General features: G+C 43.7%; 1 long non-coding RNA gene across 2 annotated transcripts; it reads right to left on the reverse strand.

Moving 5' to 3' along the window:
- Nucleotides 1–6211: 6211 nt before the first annotated feature.
- LOC144299403 (uncharacterized) lies at nucleotides 6212–15828 on the reverse strand. Of its 2 annotated transcripts, XR_013366177.1 has the most exons (7): nucleotides 14727–15828; nucleotides 13697–14115; nucleotides 11940–12259; nucleotides 11067–11223; nucleotides 10860–10989; nucleotides 9654–9703; nucleotides 6212–7849 (listed from the first exon to the last, which is right to left on the reverse strand). It is a non-coding gene; the product is annotated as an uncharacterized LOC144299403 (long non-coding RNA). The 2 variants fall into 2 exon arrangements; XR_013366172.1 differs by lacking the exon at nucleotides 9654–9703 and having other exon boundaries at nucleotides 14727–15826.
- Nucleotides 15829–19868: the final 4040 nt, after the last annotated feature.

Raw genomic sequence — 19868 nt, forward strand, 5'->3', positions numbered from 1 at the left:
CCCAGTTCATGAGTGTAGGGTGCAGGGGTTTCCAGTCCCCTCAGGACCTGGTGGCTTTATTACCCCAGTAGGTGGGCACTGCGTTGCCTGCTATGAACAGACATGGGATGCAGAGGCTACCAAGGCCACCAGTGCGCATCCTGCCCTCACATGGCTCTCCCTCGGTGAAGCACAGGTGCACCTCAGCCCACTCGGACTCAGCTCAGCGACTACAGGCACACCTGCCGGGTCAGCTGACTCGACTGATGCCCGTGGCACCGGCTGCATCACATGCTCGCAAGGCAGAGCCGGGGTCCGTGCTTTGACCTCTGTTTTCCGGATGAGGAGACCCTGATCAGAGGTGGGAGTCAGCAAAGACAAGAATGGACTCATATCTCAGAACAGTGAGCTGAAAATAGTCAATCTTGTGTTTGCTTTCATAAGCCTAATAGAATCCCCCTAAAGTTCATCAGACACATTTAAATTAAAATGTTATATACTGTGTTGTTCTTACAGGAAAAGTCCTGGATGCCTGTGTGTCCTTGTGTGTGCATGTATACACTCACATAGGCTGCATTGCTCCATTTTAGATATTTTTCATCATGGGGCACCTGGGGGGCTCAGTGGTTGAGCATCTACCATAGGCTCAGGTCATGACCCCAGGGTCTTGGGATAGAGTCCTGCATCGGGCTCCCCAAAGGGAGCCTGCTTCTCCCTCTGCCTATGTCGTTGCCTCTCTCTGTGTCTCTCATGAATAGATAAATAAAATCTTTAGAAAAAGATATTTTCTATGAAATATGTAAAACTTTACATACTTTTTAAAATTAAGCTGTTTACAACAGCTTTAAAATTATGTAGTTAATTATATAAATCTGTAGTCAGTCTTGAATATTATTTTAAGCATGTACAGAGCTAAAATACTTTCATGTAATAATATGCTACATATTTTCCCCGACTTTTCCTTATAAGAAAACATTAAAATCCATGAGGTCCTTAAGCACCATTATAACCCTTCAAATCTAGTTTTCCCAGAATTTCTTTGTTAAAAAGTAGCTACGCATACATGGCATCCTTACGAGTTCCCATCCTTCTGTTGGAGCAGTCCCGGGATCCCATAGGTCTGGATAAGGGTTTTCACCCAGCAGGAAATATGTACCTAGAATCAGAAGTGCCCTGAGCTCCTTGACAGGAAGTCAGGGGGGAAAAAAAAGCTCATGGAATTTTTTTTTTTCTGGGATAAATCCTGCTATTTATTTCTTTTCTTTTCTTTTTTTTTAATCTTGTTATTTCCAATCACTTGGCAATCACTAAACTGGTTTATCTTTTGTGTAATTGTACACAAAGAAAAATGAACAAAATGTTTTCTTTCATAAATCATCATAGAGAAAGCCACAGGCTTGCCTAGAAATTGCAATTTCCGGAGGCACATCATCATCGTTGCAACCAGCTGGGACAGAGAGAAGAAATTTGGAAATCTGGAAGTGTTGGACCCTGCATGGGAATGCTGCCCTTCACAAACACGACTGTGGGGTGAAACCAATTTCCATTTCTGACGGGCACATTGGGTTTTGCTGCAGGTCAAATCGTAACAAGCTTTGTACATGGAACTCAACCTCTCTGCAACTAAAATAAGTGCTGAGCTGCTCACTCCATGGATCAGGCCTCTTATGTGGGTCCGAACGGGGTGAAATTGGAAAGCAAATGTATAAGGAAAACAAAGTGCACAAGTGTGAAGCTTTCACGGCTGGCAGTGACCAAACGAACTCTGTGTGCTATACTTTGAGAGGATGTGTATATGCTACATCCAGGGTCTTCTAGGTCAGTGGATCCATGCGAACCAGCTCCGTATTCACCAAATAGCAGCTCCGAGAAAGCAGGTGACCCCGGTCCTCTGCTGTGCTTCTGAGCCTAGGCTGCCAGCCCCCGCCGCCAAGCTCGCAGCCGGCTGCCAGGAAACACGGGTGTGCAGGCCGGTCGGGAGGGCTGCAGGGTGAAGGCCAGCATCCTGGGGAGTGGGGTCACCCTGGAAGCCGGGGCCCCCCCTAAGCCCTCTGTCCCTCAGTCCCATCGTGCTCAGGAAGAGTGTCCGGAATCAGAGCTAGGGAGCCCATGTGACTTCTTAGGTCAACATGCCATGGAATCTTTCAAAAGACAGAAATTCTAGATTCAGGCACAGTGATGCCAAAATGACACACGTAGCTGCTGTCCATTAATTTCACTTCTCTTCACCTAGGGGTAGTTTATTTGTTTTCCTGAGGACGAAATAATGTATAAACCATATGAATACTATAGAAAATGTATATAGACTTAGGCTTTAATACTCATACTATGAGCATTGTTAATAACCTATATTCTTTGATAAATTACAAACATCTTTTTCTGAATTCAGATCAGTTTTATCACTAATTAATAGTTGTCTGACATTCCATGCACCAGAAAAATGTGTGTTCCCCACAATCTTTCATAATCAGGGAACATGCTGTGAGGGGCAAACTTATACCTTTATTTAGAAACCTTTTCCCAGGGGCACCCAGGTTGCTGAGTCAGTGGCTCAGGTCATGATCTCAGGGTCCTGGGATCGAGCCCTGCATCGGGCACCATGCTCAGTGCAGAGTCTCCTTCTCCCTCTCCCTCTGCCTGATGCTCCCCCTGCTTGTGCACTCGCTCTCTGTGTTAAATTAATTAAAAAAAAAAAAAAAGAAATGCTTTCCCAAAGATCTACTCAGAATAAGTTCTTCATAGAGGAATTTTTTGACCAAAGAACACACACAAGTGTCAAAGTTTTTGCTACACGATAAATTGCTCAAAATACAGTATCACTCGGAAGGACATCCAGCAGAAAGCAAAAGCACCTCACTCATATTTTCATTTGCCTTTTTGATGCATTCTAAGGTCAGAAAAGTATTTTTAAGCATTGACTGGTCACTTGTGTCTTTTCTGTGTGAGTGGTCTAGTTTCATCTGCCATCGTACTGCGGAAGCCCGCATCCTTTTGTACCAATGCAGCCTTATCTTCTATAAGTGTTTGTTGTCTCCTCACCTGTCCCTGCTTTGGGCAGACTTGCCACCATGGTCCGCCCAAGGATTGCCCAAGTGTAGGCAGGGCGACCCTGGTTAGAGTGATTTGGGCTAATGGTTTTCATCTCCTTGTATAGTGATTAAAGTCCTTGGAGGAGCTTCCCTATTTTAAAAAGTTGGCAAATTGAACACCAATAAAAAATAAATTTATTATAAAAATAAATAAATAAATAAATAAATAAATGAACTAAAAAAATGAAAAAAAAACGAAAATCTTCAGCAAAAAATTAAAAATAAAAAATAAAAATAAAAAGTTGACTTCATGTGTTTGCTACGACTACACAATGGTGCACGTTCAATGAAATGAAGGAGGCACAGATCGTGTATCTCTGGCTGTGAGGCTTCAGAAGGACGGTCACGCCATACCCAAGTCATCATGAACTCGACTAAGATGCAATTATGAAATATCATTATTTTTACCAAACACACGCACATAATTTAAAAGTCAAAGAGAATCTCAGGGTCGAGATAGAGAACAGCATGGCATCTTATATTTTATAGCGACTTCCTGCTTCTCAGAAGCAATGGTTGTCAACATTTGTCTTCTTCGGTTTCTTCAAATACAGAAACCCCCCATGTGTGCCCGCTGCGCGTACGCTGCTGAGTCCTGACACACGTCTGTGGCCGCTACCCACTGAGCCTCCTGTCCTGGCAGGTGCCCTCGGAGTTGGCCGGGGAGCCTCTACCTTCCCATGTGCAGCAGATGGAGCACTGGAGGGGCTTCTGCTGGCCCGTGCGCTGCACCTGGAACCTTCCTGCAGGCTGGGCAGTACGACAGAGGCCCCCATGTTTGCACAGCTGACATTTGTTCCTCCTAAGTCACTGCCCGGTATTATCGTTTGCTGAACATTTAGCCCTGCATCATCCCTTGCCCTCGTGGATCTGCACGCCGTCTTCCAGTGCTCTCCCTTCTTTCAAATTCCCTCTGTCTGCCTGTGCCAACCCCAGGGAGTGCTCGTCTCCCCCTGGTTGTCACCCTCTGCTCCACAGCGGCCTAGCTGTGCCCAGGTCTGCTTCCCCTTCACTCAGAACGAGGTTTGTTCACCCCGGGTCTTCCTTCCTCCAGCCGCACTCTTGTACCTTCAGGAGTTAAACTGAGAACCAGTGAAAATAAGGTGGTTTGCTGAGTCCTGGAGTGTCTCGAATGTCTTTAGTTCACTTTCACAACTGCAGCTGCCCTGTGCTCCACAGGACAGGATCCAAGGGGCTTCACCTCAGAACTTTACTGCAAGACTCTGAAGCTTTCTGACTTCCCACGTTGCTTCTGGGAAGAATGATTTTGTTCCTGTTCCTTCTGTTTTCTAAATAACCCATTTCCACACTCCCAGCGCTCTGGCAGGAGATTGGGGGAACTTTACCCTTGGGTTCTGAACTCACTAAGGTGTGTCCTGGTGTGGGTGTCCTCTGTCCCTCCCTCCCTGCCTCCCTCCCCTGATTTTTTCCTTCTAAATCCAGTGGGACACTCAACCAGTGTGGCATCTGATCCAGAGCCAGGACTCACTGTGCTGGGCAAACGCCTTTAGTCTCTTCCTTGAAAACCTTTTAGGAGGATCTGGAATTACTCCTTTCATTTGCTTATCTTTTGTCTCGTTGTCATTTCTTTACCTTTTTGTTCTATTTTCTTGGTGCTTTTTTTCCCCCAGTTTACCTTCCAAACATTTTATTTTTGGAAAGATCATGGCTGCCGTGTTTTCAAACCCCAAGAACAGTTATGGTATGACCTTATTCCTTTCCTGTAATACCTGTTCTTGTTTTATGGATACAACATCTTTTTATTTGTCTGAGGCTGTTTTAGTTTCTAATCATGTTTCATTCTCTCCCTGTCTTAGATCTGGCTGCCTGGGGTTCTCTCCTATCTCTCCTTCAGGTTGAAGCTTTCTACAGAGGTCTGATGATCCTCACCTGCTGGGACTGTCAGCTCTGTGCAGGTGGATAGGCCAGTTAAGTGATGGGATTTATTACAACAAGATTCAGCAGGAAGCTGGATTTTTCACTTTGGAAAACCTGATTCCTATAATTGACATTTTCTTGCTTCTTGATTGTTAAGTTTCCTCAACGAATTTTGTAAGACTTTGCTTTGTGTGTGTGTGTATGTGTACATGTGTGTATGGGAACTTGCAGTGTGCGTGTGTCTGGTCGCGGACTATCCTGCCATCGGTGGGGAAGCAGAAGAGGGCTATAGACCCTCTCAATCTTACATAAGCATTCATGTGCCTCTGCCTGCATGCTTCTTCCTGTGACCCTCTCCACTCCTGCTGGTTCCAAGACCAAGCTTAACATCCCCAGGGAATAGACCTGTTTCCTCTGGGTTTGGGCCTGACAAGGGTGAGGGAGCCTGAGGGCCCTACGGCCTCCTGTTATGTGTTTTCAGCTGCTGCCCTCCCCCTTGCTTCCATTCCTGCAGTGCCTGCCCATCCTTTCCATGTTCTGCAGGGTCACCCTCCTGCAGGTACATGTGTGGTTTCCATTTCTTGCTATGTCACTTAGCACCTGCTGTGAACTGCCCAGCATGTACACACGTGTACAAACACTGTCCAGCACACACACATACACATGTGCACAGACTTTCAGGAACATATGTGCACACACTGTCCAGCAGACATACACACACGTATACACACAGACAGGCATACACGTGCACACACTGTCCAGAACACACACATGTGCACATACTGTCCAGCACACACATATATGCACACATTGTCCACCACACACACACTGTCCAACACACACATGCATGCACACTATCCAGTGTGCACATGTTCAATGAACTCTGTGCTGCCGTCTCCTTTCCTATTTGCTCTGTCCTCATTTGCACTGTTTTCCCATTTTTGTGCCTTTACTATAACTTTGAGCAGTGGTTAAGGAGGCATCAGAGATAAATGGTCATGTTACATCCACCAAATTTAATTTTCACACAGAGTAACCATTTTCAAAAGTGGGGTGAGCTTTCATGTCAGCTCCAAGGGTGTGGCTGATAGGGGCTTGGCTTGCCATCAGGCTCCTCTTCCCACCAAGCAATTCCTTCGATCTCTCCCAGTGTCAGTCTCACGTCCTTAAAGCAGCAGGACGGCCCTTGGAATGTACCTGAGAGGAGGGAATGAGCTGATCCATGGTGACTTCTGCTCAGGGCCTCACACATATTGAGCACTCAATAAGATCAACTGCTTTTATTTTTATAATTCCTTGTGCTACTATTTTAAAGACTGTTGAATTGAGTGAAGAAGCTTCTAGGCAAAAAGATTCTCATGCTGGTGGTGGTGATGATAGCGTTCTGGGTGGAGACCAGCAGAGGCCACAGTGGAATGGTGTGGCTTTTCCATCCTGACACAGTGTGGAGGTGCGTTTGGCTCTTTGAATTGCTCAGAAACCATCCTGTGGCTCTGCACTGGGGTCACCTGCTTAAGATGTTGTCCACATTCACACCTACTGTCCCATCAGTCATCGATGCTGATGCACACTCTGCTCCTGAGAGCATGCTGACTTGCGCCAAGGTCACACATCAAATAACACACATTTTCCTAAAGTTCTAACCAGGTTTACATTTCTTCAAAACAAATTCATCTCCAAGGAAACTTTATGTTTTGTGCTTAGTGATTTTCATGCTCATATGTCTTTCTCAAAAAAGGGAAAGGGGGAAGAGAATTTCTTTGTAATTGTTAAATTTAGTAGGTTTTTCTGAGTGGAAGTTAGTATGAGCTGTGCAGAAGGAAGGTGAGAGAGGATATTTACATCAGTGATTAATGTTCTAACGGTCTGTATTCCAGACACTCAGAGTTGTGATTGACCTCGGAGAGATAATTTCCATATGTGGGCAATCTGGGAAGAGTTTTCTGGAGAAATCCACACCCAATTGATCCAGATCTTTTGGACACATGTTAGTATCATGTGAATGATTGAAAATAAACTTTTTCCTCTCCATGTATGAAGAAACACTCCCTAATTTTGGTAGCTTTAGAGAATCAAGACTTGTGTGAGTACAATAAATTATAAAATCTAAAGGATCATGATAACACGATTGTGATGAAGAGTAAGGGCTTGTGGCAGATCATTACGTTAAGATTATGGACCTTCCACTTGTCTTGGCAAATTTTCTCAGTGTCTTAATCTATAAAACAGGGACCTGGTTCATCAGGTTATGTGGAGATGGATGAGATTACTTAACATATTGGTTGACATATAGCAAGCATTGAATAAAGGCTTCTTTTGATTCTTCTGTTTTCTCTCACTGCCATAGGAGGACTTGGAAATTCTATTAAAAAAATAGTTTCATTTAATACCAACTAACATTTTTTCACTTATCTCAGAGTGGACTATCCCCTGAGTCACTTCAAGCTCCTTTTTTTCCCACTTTTCTTTGTTGTGATCACTTTTCATTTATCTACTCAATTGAGCATCACCCAGGTGGAAGGGGTGTCCCTCACCTGTATGCTACAAAAAAACAAAAACAAACAAACAAAAACATGTTTTATCAGGGTCATTTCCTCAGGTGGGAGCAAAAGAAAGGATCAAAGTTTTCCAGATTCCTATCAATTGTTTTCTAAAGCCACAAAACAGAAATGGAAGACCCATCATTGTCATTGTCCGAATTAACATGAGGTATCTGTTCAGAGAAGGCATAGATCACTGTGCCTTTGACAACGCTTGAGTAATTTCTGTCGAATTTGGAGGGTGTGTCGGGAAAGTATATTCATGCTTGTCCTTGCACAGGAGCCACAGGAAATTCTGTGTGGATGGCAAGACTGTGCCCTGGAGAGAGAGACTTCCACGTTCAAAGGGGAGCTGAGAGGCTGCTGTGAAGTATACATAAAAATATTGGGGTCAGGAAAAGAAATTACTTTTTTGCAACTATTTTAAAAGAGTGTAAAAATTTGGGATTCAAGATTAAAATTTGAGGGATACATGGGCTTAAAAATATTTTCTTTTTTTAAGATTAATTTATTTATTTGAGAGAGAACATGTGCATGTGAGTGTGTGGTGGAGGGACAGAAGGGAAGGGAGAGAGAGAATCCCAAGGTGACTCCCCACTGAGTGCAGAGCCCATGCGAGGCTCAATCTCAGGACCCTAAGATCATGACCTGAACCACAACCAAGAGTTGGACCCTTAACTAACTGAGCCACCCAGACACCCCTCATGGAGGTATTTGAGCAAATTTTTTGAAGACCAGTGGCCTGGGTGAAAATGACTCAGGCTCTATTTTGAACTTCTCAGTTGAATTTGTGTGTCAAGAAGATTTGACATTTTACCAGGAGGATGACCAAAGGAGTGGCTACTTTGGGTACCCTGTTCCTTGAACCACTAAAGTTTTTCTTGAAGTTGACTAATGTAGCAGTGACCCATGTGCAAGGGGTGGATGGAGACAGAAAGCTGCCTAGGGCAGAAGAGCGCCCAGCCCTCCTCATGACTGATGTTTAAGTGGGGACCACTGTTGTGTACCAGTGTGCTCATTAAGCACACGATGCATTGCAGGCATGCAATAACAATAAACAAACAGTGCTGATAAAAAACATCAGGGCTGGGACACCTGGGGGCTCAGTGGTCAAGTGTCTGCCTTCGGCTCAGGTCATGACCCCAGGGTCCTAGGATCGAGTCCCGCATCAGGCTCCCCACAGGGGGCCTACTTCTCCCTCTGCCTGTGTCTCTGCTTCTGTCTGTATCTCAAATAAATAAATAAATAAATAAATAAATAAATACATACATACAATCTTAAAAAAAAAAAACAAAAAACTACATCACATCCAGGGAGACATTTGCTGGTTTAAAACTGGTCTTGAAGGGCTCACTGTGTAGACCCAATGGCTCCTGGACTCAACTCCAGGTGTTGGAATGAAAGACAATGGCCTCCTAGGTTTCATTTTCCAGAAGGAGAAACTATGAAGATAGTTATTATTTATATTATTTAATGATGTCCTGAGCAATGCTGTGAGGGCCAGGGAATTGTTTAATAAGTTGGATTTCATGAGAACTTCACAAATTTTTCTACAATTTAAGATCCCAGAGGTGAGGTGGGGGTATCTGTGGAATTTATATGTTCGATAATTGTGCAGAAGGATAAGAAAAGTGTGAACAACTTCTGGTCACCATACCAAAACTAATTAATAATGATGGATAGAAAGGGACACAACATTGGGGGCAGGGAATGCTAGTTTTGCCCTCCATTCAAATTGGGACCATTTTCTAAACTACTGTGTGAAATGCATCTTGCTTTGTGAGAACCAGTCCTGCGAGGTGGTGGGATGGTCACAAATGTTGGGATATCTCGCCATCCGGGTCCCTGTAGGAACAACAGTGGCAAATCCCATTCCTTCGCTGGGTAAGGGCACGTCCACACAATGCACACGGCCCTGCGCCATTGGGTAATGAAGTGAAGAGCAGAGGCTGGAGAAAATGTGTGTGCATTCAAACCCACAACAGAAAACAAAAATGAAGTGATGCTGGTGTGAACAGGGTCCTAGTTGGAGCACACCCACACACAGACACACACAAGTCAGTACAAAATTTAATTTTTCAGTACACAATAAAGGTATTCATTGCAGGACCCCATCAGGCAGTCATCCCTATTCCCCCAACCTCAAACAGTACCAGATCAAAAGTACCTGTTCTCTTCCACAAGGTCTTTAACTCCTTTCAACCATTTTCTAAAAATCTTTACAGGGACACAAGAAAATATGAAAATTTATGGCAGAGAAAAGAACAGCCAAAAAGTCAATTTTTTCCCTGAAAGAGGCATTTGAAATCACATTTTCTATTTCTGTGGCTTTATACACACAATGACAATGAATATAGCAGAAAACACTTGAGAATATCACCGTGGGAGTTTTTACTAGGATTAACCATGTTATTGGTTATTTTGTCCCACTTTTCCATTTATCTCCTATCACTTTTATGTTGATTTTTCACCACTTATGATTAGTCTCAACAGATGTTGACATCCATGTAGAGAGACATTAATCTAACAAACGTAGCACCTGCTGAGTTAGATGTACCCCAGGCACCCCTGGAGAGATAGTAAGTCCTCTGAAACTTTGACAAAGAGACCGTTGTAGGAGAAAAGGAGGCCAATGAAATAAGGAGGCCATTTGGTTTATCCATAATCAAAGAGTATGCATGGTCTGGGAGAGAGCTTCCTGGCTCAGCTTCTAGGAGTCACTGAAGACTTATTTGCAGCCTGTCCCCATCTCCACCCTCCGAGACAGATTAATCCACAGTTTAAAGAGTTCTGAGGCACTCACCAGCTTCTAAGGCAAAACATCATAAAACTCAAGAAAAGCCGAAAGAAGGAAAGAAAGAAAGAAGAAAGAAAGAAAGGAAAGAAAGAAAGAAAGAAAGAAAGAAAGAAAGAAAGAGAAGAAGAAGAAGAAGAAGAAGAAGAAGAAGAAGAAAGAAAGAAAGAAAGAAAGAAAGAAAGAAAGAAAGAAAGAAAGAAAGGAAAGAAAGAAAGAGAAAGAAAGAAAGAAAGAAAGAAAGAAAGAAAGAAAGAAAGAAAGAAAGAAAGAAGGAAAGAAAGAAAGAAAGAAAAAGAAAACGAATGTGGGCTGGCAGCTGGGACAACCTGGTGATAAAAGGCATATTTCTGAAAAGTGTGCAGCCTGGCGTACCCACGTGGTGGCTCGCAGGCTTGATTTTCTCATCTAATGAGAAACCCTTCAGGATGGAGTTTATAAGAGATTAGAGAAATCTGTGTTATTTGTAGTTTATATTTCTGTGCTCATTTATTTATTTGCTCAACAAACATTCGCTAATTACCCACCGTGTGCCTTGTGGATATTTGACACCATCACGTCTGACCAATTGTCACCTACCTTGAGGTTTCCAGAAATTACCCACCTGAAATGACGCTGTGGGGTCCTCCTCTGTGTCAACAGGAGGTTTTGATTCCACGGCAGGCTGTAGGATCCCAAATCCATTCTTTGCAACAGAAGATGGCAGTCCCTTAATACAGGTGCACATTTCAGAGGTGGTTAAAGAAGAAAGGTACATAAAACCTTCCTTTCTGAGTCCTGTTTTACCTTTTTCTTGACTGTGCCTTTTCTGGAGTCTGTATGTGAAGTGTTTGTTGGGGTCCCATGAATCTCAGGCCAGGGCTCTGACTATGACCTGTTTAAAAGACACTGTTGTCTTCTGCTACATCTCATGAAATAAACATCTTCAATATTGTTCAAAGGGCTGCAGAAACACGATTTGGGAAAAGTTAAAACACCTGATGCCCCCAAAGCACTACAAAGTAAATTTGAAATGATTCTTAAGAATTAGAAAGGTTTCAGAGGAGACTCACAATCTCTTAGTGGCCTCGTACTTACCACTGAACACACAAGACCTAGAACAAGCCCTAAATACACAAATAACTGGGTGCTTTAGCTTTCTGGCTCCCAGGGAAGCTGTATTTAGCATATTCCTCTATATGATTCAGCAAAACTTTATGAAGACAGGAAACTTTACATGTCAATGTTCATGACAAACATGTTCTGAAGTCAACACCCTCCATCCCGCACCTGAATTTTGCCAACTTCCAGCTCTGATCCTCTTGCTTTTGGGAGAAGATCAAAGCATAGTTGCGATTCCTAGTCTTGATGCCACAGGATGACAGCTTCAGCGGGAGACAGATCACTTCAAACGTATGTGCAAAACTTGGATGCATCTGATGAACCTGCTCTGGGTGGCAGAATCATGCCCCCTGCCCCCTGGACTCGGTGTCTAGAAGTCGGTGGAGTAAGATGGTCACACAAGCCAGAGCAGGGCAGTTAGAGCTATGTTCACTTCCATTTCTGCAACATAACACATTGCAGTTTATGGCCACGCGGCTGCCTAACTGCCTATCTGAATTTTGCCATGATTAGAAATGTAAACACCTAGAGGAAAAAAGAAAAGAAAATCAGACTAACCTGCTTTCACCGGTGGGAGCATGGCTGGCGCTGGCTGGTCACCGAGTTAATCACAATTGTCCTCATTTAGAAGAGACATCGCCCTGGTCAGCAGTGGGTTCCTTCAGCTGGTCTCTCCGACAGAGTTTGTCTTAGAAATTCAGGAAATTGGGGCCACTGGGTGGCTCTATCGGTGAAGTGTTGGCCTTCGGCTCAGATCATGATCTCAGGATCCCGGGATTGAGCCTCGCACCAGGCTCCCTGCTCAGTGGGGAGTCTACTTCTCCCTCTCCTCCATGATAATCTCTCTCTCTCTCTCTCTCTCTCTCAAATAAACAAATCTGAAAAAAAAAAAAAGAAATTCAGGGAATTAATTACTATAGAATACACACGTGTCTTCATAATCTGAGTAGTTTGAGCAAAAGCAGCCCGAACGTAGGAAAGTAATCTGGTTATCATGCGTTCAAAGTGCTGGAGGACCTTGTCCTGGCAATGCCAGTGCTAGATGCAAATTATTGGAAGTATGAAGTTAAACTATGTACTTGGTTAAAAAAGGAAATTTAAGCAGCAGCGTGCCGTCGAGCATTCCCTCATGCCTGTATTTATGGAAACGTTGCTTATGAGGTGTGAGGGCACAGAGGACGCTGCAACGTCTGTCCAGGTTCAGAGTTGTGATCAAAATACATGCTTGGCACATGAACTCAGGCTCTGGGAGGACAGGGGCTCCAGGCATCCTCCCTGCCGTCTTGGAATAATGGTCTTGAATACCCAGGAGTCAGGGCAGCGGCCAGGGTTCCCTTGGAAACTTTGGACATCCTGGGTTTCGTCTCTTTACGTACATGGACAAATATTATGAATACGCAGTTCCCAGGACCACATCAGGCCCCCTTCTGAACCTGCCTGGGGGGACGGGTGCACACCCACATTACAGCAGACCGGGGCAGGTGCTGCCGCCCACATCACGCGGGGTGGGCACTGGGCCTCCTGCCTGGCACCCTTGGATCTGTGTGCTGCCCGATGTCTGTGAGCCTGGGGTGTGAGCACCAGGATCCCAGTGCCCAGAGCCGGTCCCCCACTCGACTGGGGTCAGCCCCCCCACTCTGTGCCATCACACGAGCCCTGGGTCCTCCGGCCACAGTATAGCTCTGCAGTCACCATGCAGCTGGGTGCAGCCGTCCCCGGCACTGCCTGTAGGTGACTAACACCTGCTGTCCAGTGGGTGGCTGGTGTGGGGGTCTCATCTTCTACCGTCTGCTGCTATTCCAGGTGGGATAACGCTCCCTTCCCAGCAGGATGAATGTGGGATGTGGTAACAACTCCTCGTAAGAACAGGAAGGAAAAAGTCCAAAGACCCAGTCTTCGGGGTTCTGGTCCCTTCATGTTCCCATCCTAACTTTTCCAGGATGTTTTGAAGACCCTTGACTTCTTTCTCAGACACCACCGTTCCTCAAACCAATTCTCAGGATAGTGTGGACGCCATCCTTAGCCCTCTGTCTCCTTCAAAAAATACCCACATTTTCCAGAAAGTTTGCAGGTAGTGAGTTCCAGAGCATTTTTACCTGTGGGTCACAAGCCATTGGCCAAAACTGAAGCTAGTCTTCAGGGTTCACAAGTGGGAAAGAATGAAACACAGAAAAGCCTCCTTTGCACACACCCTGGCATTTCTAGGACAGGGTTCATTCTCTCACAGATAGCTAGCCATTCAAAGAAGGTCCCCAGGTCACCCCAACCACCATGGATGGTCAGACTCATTAAGGGTGAGGGGAAGTTTAACTCACGTGCAAACGCATTCAAATTCCATCCCCTCTTGGAACAGAACTCCATCTCTTCCTCAGAGTGAGCTCTTTGTCTTTTTCCGGAAAGAAATGTTGGTGCTATTTCATCCACCATTTCACTGTTTCTCCTCTTGGCTTTATGTAGCTCCTATTCTCTGCAGCCCTGTCACTGGAGCCCCTCTCACCTGCTTCCCTGTCCACACCTCCTGCCAAGCCAGGCTTCGGGAGTTCAATCACACAGACTCTTCCCCAGCTGGCTACTGCGGCAATCCTCGAAGCTCGTGTAATTCCCCACATCGCAAACCACTGCATGCACCTTCTGCCGAGAGATGCACACGTAGAATCGGGGGTCAAAGCAGCTCAGGAGGTATGGCACGAGTCCCAGAGACAGGGCGATGACAGGCGCGGTAGTCCTCTGGAGGCTGCTGGGGCCCAAAAGGCCAAGAGAAATGTGCTGTGCACTTCATCTGTGTGAGGCACACCCTACATCTTCCTGAAGGTTCTCGAAGGAAGAAAGGAAGAAGAGCATTAGAACCATTAGCACAGAGCCTCAGGGTTCATGTTGTGGGCTGGGGGGGTGGGGGATTTGTTTTGTTGAGTGCAATTCAAAAGCCATAAAATTCGCTCTTTTAAAGTGTGTGGTTTGACAATTTTATCACATTTACAAGATTGTGCAAGTGATGTAGTTTTTTGAGTAATGTTGTTGCTGGGATTCAGAGCCAATGGCCAAGAAAGAATTCTTGAGACATCTTCCAGGTCGGAGTGGGGGGAGGGGGGGGAGTGGTTTTTATTACAGCAGGAGGACAAGACCCCTGGGCAGAAAGAGCTGGCTGCCTGGGCTTGTAAGGAGCCACTGAATACAGACTTTGGGGTTGGGGGTAGTAAAGATGAGGGAAGTTTCCCAAAAGGACTTGCATATGCTAAGAAGACTCAGGGATCCTGGAGGCCTGGCTATTGTCAAGCTGATGTGGTTTTTCCCTCTAGCAAGGCATTCACTTTAAGACAGTTGGGAGTTTCCTAGAGGAATTTATACCTGGACCTTGAATTTGGTGTACATTTCCTTCTGCCTTTGTTCTCAGCATCACAGGTACCCCTGTGGCACATGAACTCATCCACCCCCAGCATGCTTCCATCACCCCGAAAAGAAGCCTCATATCCACTCTGTGTGCCTCGTCCTCCTCCCTACTACTGGCTTCCTCCCTAGCTCTCTGGCACCAATGCTCTGCTCTGCTTTCCATCACCAAGGATTTGCCTCTTCTGGACGTTTCATATAAAGGGAACCAAACAATATGTGGCCTTGTGTGTGTGGCTGTTTTTCACTCAGTGTCGGGCCTTCAAAGCCAATCCACACTGGAGCATGGATCAGAGTTCCACATCTTGCTTATGGCTCGAGAGGCACATTTTACTTGGTCTCCAGCCACTCAGAGCTCAGGCTTGAGGGGGCTGCCGACATTATCCGAGTGGGGTCTGTGAGCCCTCTTCCCCGGGAGGTGGGGGGGGGAGGCATGCGTCTGCTGTAGGGGGGCCGTTAGTGTCTGCTGTGGGGCCCATCCACTGTTCCTACAGGACTCCGATGTGGGCACATTCAATAAATTTCTTCAGGCTTTGAATCAATAACTGGACTTTTTCTCTTAATAAGGCCACTTTGAATAATTTCTGTTTTTAGATAGAGCACTAATAGTGAATTACACATTGAGATTGTCCTTTCTATTTGCAGGAGTTACAGTAAGATTGGAGATCATGCTTTGCTTTCAGCCTCATGGGAAGTGCCCTGGACTGACAGGTTATCGCTGCCCTGGTCCAGCTGACCCCTTTCGAGCCATGACCTCCTGCGGGTTGCGTAGGACTACGAGCAGGTCCCTTTACAAGTTGGCATTTCGTTTTCCTTATCTGCAAAGCAGGGATGGGGCAGCAGCGGCTGGAGCTGAAACAGGCTCAGGGTGGTGAGATCTGTCCATGGCCATGGTTGTACCTGTTCACTTTGGGTTTGTTGAAAGTTCCGTGATACAGAGACTGAGAAATAATGGAGTGAACCAATAATGCGTAACAGACTTAGAACAGATTTGTTAGCCCAGCACTCCTGGCAGTTTGAACCCGTGGTTCCTGGCCAGGTGGCATCGTGGGGGCTGTCCTGTACCTGACAGGAGGCTTAGCTGTATCTCTGACCAATAGCACGCCCTCCCTGAAGCTGTGACGATCAGAAATGTCTCCAGACATTGTCCACTGTCCTCGGGGGAGTAAAATCGCCCCCTGTCGGAACCTCTGAGTTAGATCATTCCACCCTCTCCTGGAAACCCGGCTCTTTCCCATGCTGTTCCCCACCTACGGTGTCTTCTACGCATCACAGCCTGGCACCTGAGACTTGTCCAGAGCATCAGTGTTTCATATCTCACGTTGCAGACATGGCTGTATTCCTTTTTGTGTTTATCCCAAAGCCTGTATTATATTATAATTTGTTTGATCTCATTGTTTTTCAGGTCCTGCTAGACTGTATCAGTAAATGGGCCATATTATGTCCTTAGGTACGTGAATGTTACCTTTCCCAAGAAGTCAGGTGTTACCTTTAAAGTGAGAATGATTATAAAACGATCCTAAAAAGTTACCTCTTGAAATTTGTTATGAACATGAAATTATGAATTTGGTAATAAAAATTGGTGATATTTATTTATAGCTTTTTATATGACACAAACTATGTGCTAAGCATGTTATATAAATAATCTTTCACTTTAGTTATGATCTTTTGATAGATAGGCTAACCTTATAGAGACAAAGTAACTTTTATCTAAAGTGATAATGCTCAGGCCTTCATTGTGGAAATGGGATTTGAATCAAGGGAGTGAAAGCTATCTGCTCTAAACCCAACCTGAGGTACTCATTTCACATGATTTAAAGACATTGTTAAGTGTTTAAACATAATGATTGAGTTCAAGACAGATAAGGAATGTGGACATTGCCCTTTCCTCTTTCACCAAATCTTATCTTAATCTTCCAATGGGAAGTTAATAATAATGACTGTATATAATACATACATAAAATGAGTCTACCTCCCTCTGCCCATCTCCATGTGTGTCTCTTTCTATCCAAATTTCCCTTTGGTAAAGACGTTAGCCATATTGGAATAGGGTCCCTTGTGACCTCATTTTAACTTGATTACCTCTATAAAGCCCTTATCTCAAAATGAGGTCACATCTTCAGGTATTAAGGGCTAGGACTCACACGTGCCTTCTTAGAGGGAAACAATTCAATCCACAACAGAAATTTTCTTTTCTTTTTTTTTTTTTTAAGGTTTTATTTATTTATTCATGAGAGACACACACACACACAGAGAGACAGAGACACAGGCAGAGGGAGAAGCAGGCTCCATGCAGGGAACCCGATGTGGGACTCAATCCCGGGTCTCCAAGGATCACACCCCAGGCTGCAAGCGGCACTAAACCACTGCGCCACCAGGGCTGCCCCACAACAGAAATTTTCATAAAACAAATGCAGTTATGAAATGCCCATTCAATTAGCTCCCCTAAATATTTTACTTTCATTTATTTCTATTTTTCTCCATTCCCAAAGGTAAAGTGTTTTTATGATTTTTTTTCAAATGTAGCCTTTATGAGAACTTACAATAAAACAGTGGTTAGGAATTTATTAAAAGCATGTCTTTGCGGCTGATCTGAAGACAGAAGGACATTTACCAAAGGCAGCCACGCAAGAGGAGAAATATTTACAGTATACTGAAGGCATCAGCCACTTCAGAATTCATCAGAGAACAGTTGGGAATGATTTATTGTGGACACGCTTTAATTTGGTACACCAAAAAGCACATTAGGACTTCTGCAGACTCTGTTCCTCAGGTACTAAGGAATAAGTGATTTGTTATTGATTTATCCACTAGATAAAGAAGATTGTTACTGCAAAACCCTATAGCACCAAGAACTTCGAGGATAAGGACAAAGAACACTGAGAATAAATGACAAATGGTTGTTGAGACAAATTTGAACATTTCCTGGAGTCTTCTAAGTATTTGGCCACATTTCTTTAAAGCTATATTACAAAATCTCAAATGTACTCTGCATCTTCTTGAATAACCATGCTATAATTTAGTATTCATATTTATGATAACTGGACAATGATTGGTTTGGTGATTTTTGTGAAACAGAATATAACAGTTCACAGTTGGAGGGCAGGTGTTACTTGGTCTACTCTGGTGGGCAGTTCATATGTGAAACCGTTCCCTCCATGCTTGAGCCAGGAGCTTCTAGGGGCAGTTGTTAATGCTTTTTTTCTTCCACCCCTAAGGAAAGATATTCTTCTCAACTCAAAAGGGAGAAATTGAGTGCTTATCTACCACATGCCAAAAAAAAAAAAAAAAGTTGGAAGACAGAAATATTCCCTTCTCTGCATCTAAATGCTGCCTTTGGATGTTCTGTGGCTTGGTACTTGAGTGAATGAAACCAACTTTCTTACAAAGGTAGTTTGATTTGGGCCTCTCTCACTAGTAAACAAATAACTCAAAGGTAAAGAAGACGGTACACAATATATATGAATAATTTTACTCTAAGATGGCACAGTATAAGAAGTATCTTTAAATAACCACACGAATTACATAAGGACATTGCTTTTTTTTGACATTTTAGATTGAAAATTTCGATAAAAAATATCTAAACATTTTAGATATTTTAGATTTAAAATTTTAGATTAGAAATGTGGAAAAGAAACTGTGCAAAGTGAAATTTAATAATAAATTGTCTGCCATATCTTGCAATTAGTGTAAGTATAATTTTATAATGTAACATGGTTCAATTATTAAGTACAAGATAACTATTTCTTTGGTTTTGATGCCCCCATCCTGTAAAACAAACTAATTTTTAATGTATTTATAGATAATGGTAAATCCCATTATTTCTATAATATATTCCCTAATCTGGAGTTGTGATATATTTTATAAACATCTCAGCAAATAGTAAGATAGGAAATATTTATTAAATGCATAATATGCATCAACACTAGGCTATGTGATTTATACATTTTTAAAAAATTATTTATTTATTCATGAGAGACATACAGAGAGAAGCAGAGACACAGGCAGAGGGAGAAGCAGGCTCTATGCGGGGAGCCCGACATGGACTCAATCCTGGGTCTCCAGGATCCCACCCTGGGCTGAAGGCAAGCTCTAAACGGCTGAGCCATCCAGGCTGACCTATACATATTTTATTTTTTAGCCCAAATGATAAACTTGGCCAAGCTATTACTACTGTGGTTACACATGAAGAACATAGAATTGTGAGTAATTGACGAGGTTCATACGGTTGGTAAAAGCCAGGTCTTGAACTTGTTTTCTGGATCAAAGCACACGCTGTTGACACTCTTCTATGTTAAGTTCCCAAATGGGATGATTATTACTTTTCTGAAATGTATGGAAAATATCAGTTAGAAACTGTTTTAAGATTCAAGATTCTACCAACTGATTATTTTTCAAGTTGGTTGTCCCTTCTATAATGGAGAACTTTCTCTGTAAGGTTCTCTATATTATATCTGTATGCTTCTTCACAATGCTGCCTCTTATGAATCCATTCATAATTACCACTTCCACCATAATTACCACCACTGTTATTAGCACCACCACCACCACAACCATCACCACCACCACCATCAACATCACAACCATGATCATCAACACCAACACCATCACCACCACCACCACCACCACCATTACCATCACCATCATCACCATTACCACCAACACTATCATCACCGACAACACAACCATCACTCCTCCTCTACCACCAACCACCACCATCATTACTATCACACTACCACCTCCATGACCACCTCTGTCACACAACATTCTGGTGGCTGCTTGCCAAAGCCTTAAGCTGTATGGACCCATATTTTATTTTAGTATCATTTGTATGCAGCCTAATTTATTTAAGTGTCAACCTGGTTTCTCTTAGTTCTCTGAATCAATTTTATTTTGCGCATTTCAATCTCCTTCTTCTCATTAGTAAAAGAACGTCCTCTCCCTCCACCCCTCATCCCTCATGATTATGCTCTAAGACAATTTCTTTCTATGGACACTTCATTTTGTGCTCTGCTCTTCGATAGCCAAAAGTAAAATCAATCCTTCCTTGACTCATAATGACAATCCATCAGGGGAGGATTTTAAGTTTTCTAAAGAAAGAAA

The sequence above is a fragment of the Canis aureus genome, chromosome 1, assembly GCF_053574225.1.
Source record: "Canis aureus isolate CA01 chromosome 1, VMU_Caureus_v.1.0, whole genome shotgun sequence".
Taxonomy (NCBI): Eukaryota; Metazoa; Chordata; class Mammalia; order Carnivora; family Canidae; genus Canis; species Canis aureus.